The sequence below is a fragment of the Pristis pectinata genome, chromosome 23 (assembly GCF_009764475.1).
Source record: "Pristis pectinata isolate sPriPec2 chromosome 23, sPriPec2.1.pri, whole genome shotgun sequence".
Classification (NCBI taxonomy): domain Eukaryota; kingdom Metazoa; phylum Chordata; class Chondrichthyes; order Rhinopristiformes; family Pristidae; genus Pristis; species Pristis pectinata.
In genome coordinates, this window is record NC_067427.1 from 7,746,942 (window position 1) to 7,757,103 (window position 10,162).

Consider the following 10,162-nt stretch of genomic DNA (forward strand, 5'->3'; position numbering starts at 1 on the left):
ACTCAGCCCCCCCACCCCCCCCCCCCAAGCCTGTGCTGCCAATTTACCGAGGGCCTCAACTCCTTTGTGCCAGTTCCCCATAGCTCTCAACCTTTCTCTGTTTAGTTTTTTGACTCTTGCTGAAATACCTGACCCTTTCCCACCTTAAGTTCCATTTATTTTCGCTCAGAGTTTTAGCTTTATCTTCTGTGAGGCCCAACATAAGCTTGAGGAACAGCATCTCATTTGGCATCACTGTAGCCTTTTCAACAATTTCGGGGAACTCACTTTGTTGGTATTGGAATTGACTCTTTTTGCAGTGAGATAATCAGAACATAATATTAACACAGTTTTTCTTTCACTACAGACTCTGGTTATCTGCTGGATATTTCCAGCAATCTTTTGGTTTCAAGTGCAACAGCTGCTCCGAGTTGTATTTCACTTTCTATCCTCTCCATTAATTCCTTTATGACTAATTCAGCCCATCGAGTAGCTTGACTCTCTTCCCATTGGTCTTTTTCTACCCCCACTTATTTCCGCACAACCTATTCTCTCACACGTCCCCGTCAACTCTCCACTGTTTCTCCTGCCACCCACCCACACGAGGTGCAATTTACAGTTGCCAACTAACCTACCGGCACATCTTTAGGACGTGGAAGGAACTGAAGCACCCAGTGGAAACAAGGGAGCACAGGCAGCATCTATGGTCAGGGTCGAAAGTTGAGCTTATTGTCGTATGCACAAGTACATGTACGCACAGGTGCAGTGAAAAACTTACTTGCAGCAGCATCACAGGCACGTAGCAGATGAGCAGCATTCACAAGAAAAACAAATCGTACACAATTTTGACAAGAAAGAACACATTTAGAACAAAAGACAAAAGTCCGTTTTAGTGCAAAGTGGTCTTAGTGTTGCTAAACTGTAGTGATTAGTTTTGCTGGTTGGTTACGGAACTGAATGGTTGAAGGGAAGTAGCTGTTCTTAAACCTGGTGGTGTGGGACCCTGGTCAGTGGAGCTGCACAGCAGTAGCGTTAACTGCTCTGCCACCATATTAACATTGCTCTGTGAACACTGGAATTATTTTCGCAACCCTTGTCTTGCCCTATCAGAGATATTTCCTTTGCCATATCCACCTCTGAAACTTAAAGTGAACTTGCTTTCTCACTAGTTCCGATGAAGGGTCTTTGACCTGACTCTGTTTCTCCTTCCACCGTTGCTGCTGACATGTTGAGTGTCTTCCAGTGATTGGGGTTTTTCACTTCCCGGTGGAGTGCCTACTTCCCCAAGGTGCATTCTCAAGCAGAAATAGGGCAAACTTAAAGCATATTTTAATTAAGATAGCTCAGAATTGTGTTACCTGATGACACTCTTGCTCATTAATCAGCTTTTGATCCATTAGTGGTATAAAAATATAATTCATAAGAATATAAGAAATAGGAGCAGGAGATGGCTCTCCAGCCTTCGAGCCAGCTCCAATATTCATCAAGACTATGGTTTATTTTGTACCTCAGTGCCATTGTCCTGCACTATCTCTTAATTAAAGTCCAGAAATATATTGATCTAAGTTTCGAAGGCAATGCCTAAACCTCCACAGCTCACTGTAGTAGTGAATCCCCAAAGACTGACCTCTGAGCCAAGAAATTTCTTCTCATCTCTGTCCTGAATGGCCCACTCCTTATTCTGAAACTGTGTCCCCTGGTCCTAAACTCAGTCAGGAGAACTTTGCTCCTTGCGTCCAGTTTGTGTACGTTTCAACAAGCTCTTCATTCATCTAGACTTTGGAGAATACTGTGTCAATCTACTCAATCGCTCCTCAAATCTGCCATCCCTTGAATTCAGGCTTGAGAATCTTTGCCGCACTCCCCCTATGGCAAATATATCCTTTCTTGGGTAAGGAGTTTGACCTTGGCAAATGTGAACCAGTTCCCATACCTTGAGAGCCACCTCTCACTGCAGGCAGACATTGATAATGAAATTCGCCATTTCCTTCAATGTATCAGCACGGCCTTTGGTCAAGTGAGGAGAAAGGTATTGAAAGATCGGGTCCTCGGACCTGACCCTCAACTCGTGGTCTACCCAGCAGCGGTAATCCCTGCCCCCCAATATGCTTCGGAGACCAGGGCTAAAAATGTCACCAATGCTATTTCTGAAAAATCCTCCAAATTCACTGGAAGGAGAAGCAAACCAAGGTCAGTGTCATCTCCTAGGGTAACATTGCAGCCCTGGTCTCACTTGGTCAGCTCCACTGGGCAGCCCAACGCAAAATAAATTAGTTTATTATTGTCGTATGTACTGTGGTACAGTGAAAATCTTGACTTGCATACTGTCCATACAGAGCAATTCATTTTAACAGTGCATTGAGGTAGACCAAGGGAAAAGTACAAGAATAAAATGTTACAGTACAGAGAAAGTGCAGTGCAGGTAGACAATAAGGTGCAAGGTCACAATGGGGTAGATTGTGAGGTCAAGGGCCCATCTTGTTGTACAAGGCAACCATTCAATAGTCTTATAACAGTGGGATAGAAGCTGTCCTTGAGCCTGGTGGTACGTGCTTTCAGGACACTCCATTCCGAGCTCTGTCGTAGGAAGAGGTTCCAAGGCGTGCAGAGAAAGAGGCTGAAGGATGTGCTCAAAACGGCCTTGAAAAAACTCAACATGCCCACTATCCCCGGAGAATCCCTGAAAGTGAAGAAGGAGCATTCGGGATGGTGTTTTGCACCTTGAAGCCATGCATCAGGGGCCACAGAAGCCCTGTATAAATGGCAGAAGAAGAAGACCACCTCACAAGTTACCCACCACCATTCTGTCATCCACCTCTTACCCCTTCAGTGGAAGAGTGCACGTGGACATCATTAGCCACCTCAGAACCCACAAAACCAGAGTGGAAGTAAGTCATCCATGTTCCCTAGGGATTTGGTTTGCATGTTTTTTAAAAAGGAAGATGTTTGATTTCAAAAATGTTTATATCAGCAACCGGTTCCACATAGTTTTCTCCTCTCATCCCTTGCCCTACATCCAAACTACACATGAAGCAACTCACCTTTCACTGTTTTGAGTTAATATACAACTTGTAGCAAATGAGCCGTGTTTGTCTTTTGATCCTTCACTCCTCTCTGGTATTCCGGTTATCTGCTCCTTAACGAGAAATCCCTGAAAGTGTTAATTTGCGTGGATAAGTGCAAATATTCCAGGAAACGCCTAATTGCTTTGTACAAATTAACTCAATGTATAAGCGCTTGTATAAATTCCCTAAACCCATCCAAAAGAAACAGGAAAATGTAAATGTACACATCTTTCTGATGCTAACATTGATCAGAAAACACTCTCTAAGAAACATTTCCCCCACAATTTTTAATTACAATCGAACAGTTATTCACTGAGCGCAGTATCGCTCTCTCCAAAACACGTGTTAGAGATCAAACCAGTTTTACAAATACCTTTTAAAAATAAAGAAAACGAAGCATTTGTGTAAGACTATTCAGAGATCATGAGGAGGCATAGACAGGGTGAATGCACGTAGTCTTTTTCCCAGGGAGGGGGTGCTAAAAACAAGAGGGTTGAGATCAGAAGTGAAAGATTTAAAAGGGACATCAAGGGCAGCTTCTTCACACAAAGGGTGGTGAATATTTGGAATGAGCTGCCAGAAATAGTGGTTGAGGAGGGCACATTAGCAACATTTAAAAGCCATCTAGATAAGTCCATGGATAGGAGAGGTGTAGAGGGCTATGGGCCAAACGCAGGCAGATGGGACTAAGTCGCTGGGCAACACAGTCGGCATGGACGAGTTGGGCCAATTAGTGAACTAGACTAATCCAGTTGTTTCATTTATTAGCTCTTAAGATTTTATTGAATTGACTGAATTTATATTCCCAAGCAACTGTGGTGGGATTTGAACTTGTGCTTCCAAATCACCCGACACATCCATACTATCTTGGTGGTGTCATTCCAGAAGAATAACTCATGGAGTCATAGCTTCATAGAGTTGTGCAGCATAGAAACAGGCCCTTCAGCGCACTGTATTCATGCCGACCATCATTGCCTATCTATACTAATCCCACTTGTCTGCATTAATTCCATCTCCCTCCATCCCAGCTCATTCAGATACCTGCCTCGATGCCTCTTACAGTTCCTCCCTCCACCACCTTCTCTGGCAGCTCATTCCAGATACTAATCACCCATTGTGTGAAAAACCTACCCCTCCGCTCCCCTTTAAACCTCCTCCACCTCACCTCAAGCCTATGTCCTCTAGTTTCGGACGCTCCTACCACGAATAACAGATATTGGCTACCTACCCTCTCATAGTTTTATGTACCTGTAGTAGTTCAATCTTTACAAAGCCCAAAGTATCCCACCCTCATCAAAAACCCACCCACTTCCACCTCATAATCTTACCCACCGGCTCTCCCATTGCATCAACCATTTGATGGAGCCTTCAAGATACCCAACTCATCTTCACCGCCCTGGAAACTGACACTGATCTGGAGCACCGTCCACCCTGTCACTGCACCAAGTACCTTTCACTTCAATGTTCGTGTTGTCAATCTGAATTACAGACTATAGTCAATCTGGGCTGAATCCAACTGATGCGGTATTTTGCAACTATAAATAACAGAATAGTTAATACTTTAATTCAACGAAATCTATTTATTGGGCGTGTTCCAGCCCCATAATTGAGGTGTCAGTTTCTGAAAGCGTCCCGTTCTTCTCACCATGTCCAGTATCCATTTGGTACCAACAGCAGTTGGAAGTCCCAAGCCAAAACAGCGATTGCTGCAAATACTCCTCTTATCTGGCGCCTCGTCTGCTGCGCTTTGCCGGCATTCTCCGCTTATTTTGTTTTCAGATTTTCAGCAGTTTTATATATATTAAAAAAATTGGCAATAATTCCCAATGTGTTTGGGAACAGAATCCCGGGAAATCGACAACGGTGCCAAGTGCATTTGTAAATCACCTGTGTGATGGGGACTTGGAAGCGTCATCAACTTCATTTGTGTTGTGTTAGGGAAACGCAGCCAATGGGTCATAGCCCTCTATGGTCATAGCCCATAGCCCTCTACACCTCTCCCACCCATGGACTTATCTAGATGGCTTTTATGGCAGGCACGGTGGCGTAGCGGTTAGCGTAACGCTATTACAACGCCAGCGACCCCAGTTCAATTCCCGCTGCTGTCTGTAAGGAGTTTGTACGTTCTCCCCGTGTCTGCATGGGTTTCCTCTGGGTGCTCCGGTTTCCTCCCACATTCCAAAGACGTACGGGTTAGGAAGTTGTGGGCATGTTATGTTGGCGCCAGAAGCGTGGTGACACTTGCAGGCTGCCCCCAGAACACTCTACGCAAAGATGTATTTCACTGTGTGTTTCGATATACATGTGACTAATAAAGAAATCTTATCTAATGTGCCTGCCTCAACCACTATTTTCTGGCAGCTCATTCCAAATATCCACAACCCTTTGCGTAATTTTGCGCTTGCAAACAAAAGCAGACAACAGCTACACTTATTGTAAGTTACATATTGATGCATCCTTTTATATTTTTAAATTGTGAGGTTTATGGTGGAAATCGAATTGGCTAAATCTCTTGATGCAGGGTTTCGACCCAAAACGACTGCAGTTCCTCCCCTCCCCCACAGATGCTGCTCAACCCGCTGAGTTCCTCCAGCAGATTGTTTGTTGCTCCAGATTCCAGCATCTGCGGCCCCCTGTGTCTTTGGCTACCACTCCTATTGGGTTCCAAAGTAACCATGTGCAATGTGTTTGAGAAAGAATCTTCATCCGCTATTGAGCTGAGATTTATCACCTCTCTCGACTTCCTGGCCTTGTCAAGAGGTTTGAAGAGGGTTAGACATTTTGAAACAGGCGGGGTTCAGATATCCAGCCAAAGTTAAAGGTGTATGACCATCTCAATAAGAAAGAGAAAGGGTTTGATCACACTTGCAATTGACAAATGTATTGGTATTGGTTTATTATTGCCACTTGTACCGAGGTACAGTGAAACACCTGTCTTGCATACTGTTCTTACAGATCAATTCATTACACAGTGCATTGAGGTAGTACAGGGTAAAACAATAACAGAATACAGAGTAAAGTGTCACAGCTACAGAGGAAGTGCATTGCAGGTAGGCAATGAGGTGCAAGGTCACAACAAGGTAGATTGTGAGGTCGTAGTCCATCTCATCGTATAATGGAACCATTCAATAGTGTTATCACCATGGGATAGAAACTGTTCTTGAGCCTGGTGGTATGTGCCCTCAGGATCCTGTATCTTCTGCCTGATGGGAGGAGGGAGAAAAGAGAATGACCCGGGTGGATGGGGTCTTTGATTATACTGTCTGCTTTACCAAGGCAGTGAGAGGTATAGACATAGTCCGTGGAGGGGAGGCTGGTTTCTGTGATGCGCTGGACTGTATCCACAACTCTCTGCAGTTTCTTGCGGTTCTGGGCAGAGCAGTTGCCATACCAAACCGTGATGCGTCCAGATAGGATGCTTTCTATGGTTCATCTGTAAAAGTTGGTGAGTGTCAAGGGGGACATGCCTGATTTCTTTAGCCTCATGAGGAAGTAGAGGCGCTGGTGAGCTTTCTTGGCCACGGCGTCTAATGGATAGCGTTTTGCACTTCAATAGGCAACCAAGTAAAGGTTCAGTAATGCTTCAAGATCAAGTTTATTGTCATAGGCACACATACACAGGGTATAAATGCCATCACACACAATACATCAGAGAGAGTGGGGAGGTCCTGACCATAATAAAAACAATGTTGGAAACACTCAGCAGGTTAGGCAGCATCTGTGGAGAGAGAAACAGCATTAATGTTTCAGGTCGAAGATCCTTCATCAATTCTAGGTGTTTCCAGCATTTTGTGTTTTTTATTTAATATCTTCAGTATTTGCAGTTCTTTTTTATTTTCAGGAGTCTAGCAATGTTAAGTTAACAGAACTCAGCCTGGGCAATTACAAACTCTCGAATTTAGTGCCTTTCCTATCCTCGGGATGTCCCAAACTGCTTTACAATCCCTAAAGTGCAGTCACAATTGAGAGAAGAGGAGAAATACAGTTTGAGCCAAACTAGCACCCACAGACATCAACCTGTCATTTTTTCCTGAGGTTGGTTGAGGATTAAACGTTGGACAGTGAAAACTCCCCTGCTCCTCTTTGAAGTAGTGTCCCGGAGTTCGGCAGTTTCCCAAAGACCAGAGCTTGCCTGGCACTAACTGTGACTTTACATCTTATTTACAGAAGAGTTACACTCCAGTGTTGGCTGCTAAGCCCAGTTGAAGCACAATTGTTTCTAAAAAGCCACAATTAATGAAAAGATTTCAGAATTATTATCAAAAACTTATTTTAAGTAAGTTAGGTAATGTTGCAGAGGTAATGTTGCAGCTCTATCGAACTCTGGTTAGACCACACTTAGAGTATTGTGGTCATTTCTGGTTGCCTCATTATAGGAAGGATGTGGCAGCTTTAGAGAGGGTGCAGAGGAGATTTGCCAGGATGCTGCCTGGATTGGAGACCATGTCTTATGAGGATAGGTTGGGTGAGCTAGGGCTTTTTTCTTTGGGGAGAAGGAGGATGAGAGGGGACTTGATAGAGGTGTACAAGATGATAAGAGGCATAGATCAAGTGGTCAGTCAGAGACTTTTTCCCAGGGCGAAAATAGCTAACATGATGGGACATAATTTTAAAGTGATTGGAGGAAGGTATAAGGGGGGATGCCAGGGGTAAGTTTTTTTACACAGAGAGTGGTGGGTGCGTGGAACGCACTGCCGGCAGAAGTGGTGGGGAATGATACGACAGGGACATTTAAGAGTCTCTTAGATAGCCATATGAATGATAGAGAAGTGGAGGGCTATGTGGGAGAGAAGGGTTAGATAGATCTTAGAGCAGGATAAAATGTCGGTACAACATCGTGGGCCAAAGGGCCTGTACTGTGCCGTAATGTTCTATGTTCTATGTAAATATATTTTTGAATGGGATGCACCATCAGTTGACATATTCAAGTTATTTTACACTGAGGATAATCGGTAGACTATCTAAAGTCAGCACCAATTGACTGATTTGTTGAGATTACGTTGGACAAGCCAAAGATGTGCAGATTCAGTGACAGTTTGGTCAGAGTAACCCGGTCCTTTATTCCAACAGTGTCCTACTTGTGAAGAATGGAGACACAAGAGGCCGCAGACGCTGGAATCTGGAGCAACAAACAATCTGCTGGAGGAACTCAGTGGGTCGAGCAGCATCTGTGGAGGGAGATGGACCGTCGACGTTTCGGGTTGTAACCCTGCATCTGGAACATGGACGCTGCCATGCAGATCGTGCATTCCATGCAGATTATTTGTTGCTTCTTCGCGAACAAGTTCTGATTCCAGGCACAAGCTGCTCTGCTGGAATGCAAACCTCTCGCGGAGGCAGCAAACTCAAAAAACATTATCTTGCAGCCACGATTTGTGTAATTAATTGTTAGTGTAGACTCCATCTACACTTCCTGCTGCCTTGGGAAAGCAGCCAGCGTAATCGAGGGCCCCTCCCACCCCGATCATTCTCTCTTCTCCCCCCTCTCAAACACTTGAGAACATGTATCACCAGGCTCCAGGACAGCTTCTATCCCACTGTTATAAGACTCTCAATGGACCTCATATGATAAATATGAACTCTTGATCTCACAATCTACCTCATTATGGCCCTTGCACCATATCATCTGCCTGCACTGCACTTTCTCTGTAACTGTAACACTATATTCTGCATTCTGTTTTTTTTCTACCTCGATGTACTTACGTATGGAATGATCTATCTGGATGGCACGCAAATAAAAGTTTTTCACTGTATCAGGGTACATGTGACAGTAGTAAACCGATTACCTGTTACGATTACCGATATTTAGCTGATTATAATGAAGACACAATTAATGCAGCCAACTGCGTGTGATGTTAATGGTATTTTAAGTTGTAAATTTATGTAGATCCCATTCAAAAATATATTCACAATAGGCGTTCAATAATAATTCTGAAATGTTTTCATTAATTGTGGCTTTTTGGAAACAAGGTAGTCATCCTTTAACTGAACACTGAAGCCAACATGAGTAAATTCCTTCTAATTTCAGTAATTAACCAAACAGAACAAATCAGTTCAGGCCCATTATATTTAAATCGGGGAGGGGGAATGGGGGGTCCACTCTGAAGTAATCAAATTTCTCAGTGTAGGCACAAGAGACTGCAGATGCTGAGTTCTTAAGTGTTCCAAACAGCGAGGTGAATCGCTTTGTGCAGAGCAGGTATTACTTTTGCCTCAGTACTGCCCTCTATTCTCGCTGTGCAGTGTTGCAGCTTGTATTCAGATGGCTGCAGAAGTGACGTGGTTACTTTTAAAACATTTAACTTTTGTAAATGGAGGCAAGGAACAAAGAATACTATGTGTGCTGGGCTTGAAACGCCAAATATAATCAATTAAAAGTAAGGCATTACCATCACCAGCAGTGACTTGTAAACCTTTGGCAAGCACGGGCAACCTTTGGTCCCCAAGAGGCTGCCGATGCTGGAATCTGGAGCAACTCACAAGATGCTGGAGGAACTCAGCGGGTCAGGCAGCACCTGTGGAGGGAAATGGACAGTTGATGTTTCAGATGGAGCCTCTTCATCTGGACTGAAAGATGGAGGGGAGATAGCCTGGGTAAAGAGGTGAAGAGAGAGCTGGTAAGTTGGATCCGGGTGAGGGCTGATAGGCAGCGGAGGAGGGGAGAGCGGAGGTAGCGACAAGAGGCTGGGAGGTGAGTGGTGGCGGCCGCAGATGGTGCAACCTGATGGGACGGGAAGGTGGAGCTTGGAACCAAATAAAGGAGGTGGGGAGGGCAGTGGGGTGGGGGGCGGGTGGGGGGAACCCAGTGGGAGGGGGGTGTGGGTGGTGGCAGATGGAGAGGGTTGGGGAGGGGAAAGAGACAGGGCGATGGGGGCTGGGGTGGGTGTAGGAGGACCTGGCTGGATCAGGAGGAGAGAGAACAGAGAGGTGGGGGGAGCAGTTTACCTGAAATATTTCGATGAAGGGTCTTGACCCGAAACGTCGACTGTCCGTTTCCCTCCACGGATGCTGCCCGACCCGCTGAGTTCCTCCAGCAGATTGTGCGTTGCTCCAGATTCTGGCATCTGCCGTCTCTTGTCTCTCTGGCTAGAACTCCCTTTGGGTTCCAAGGGGTAGGG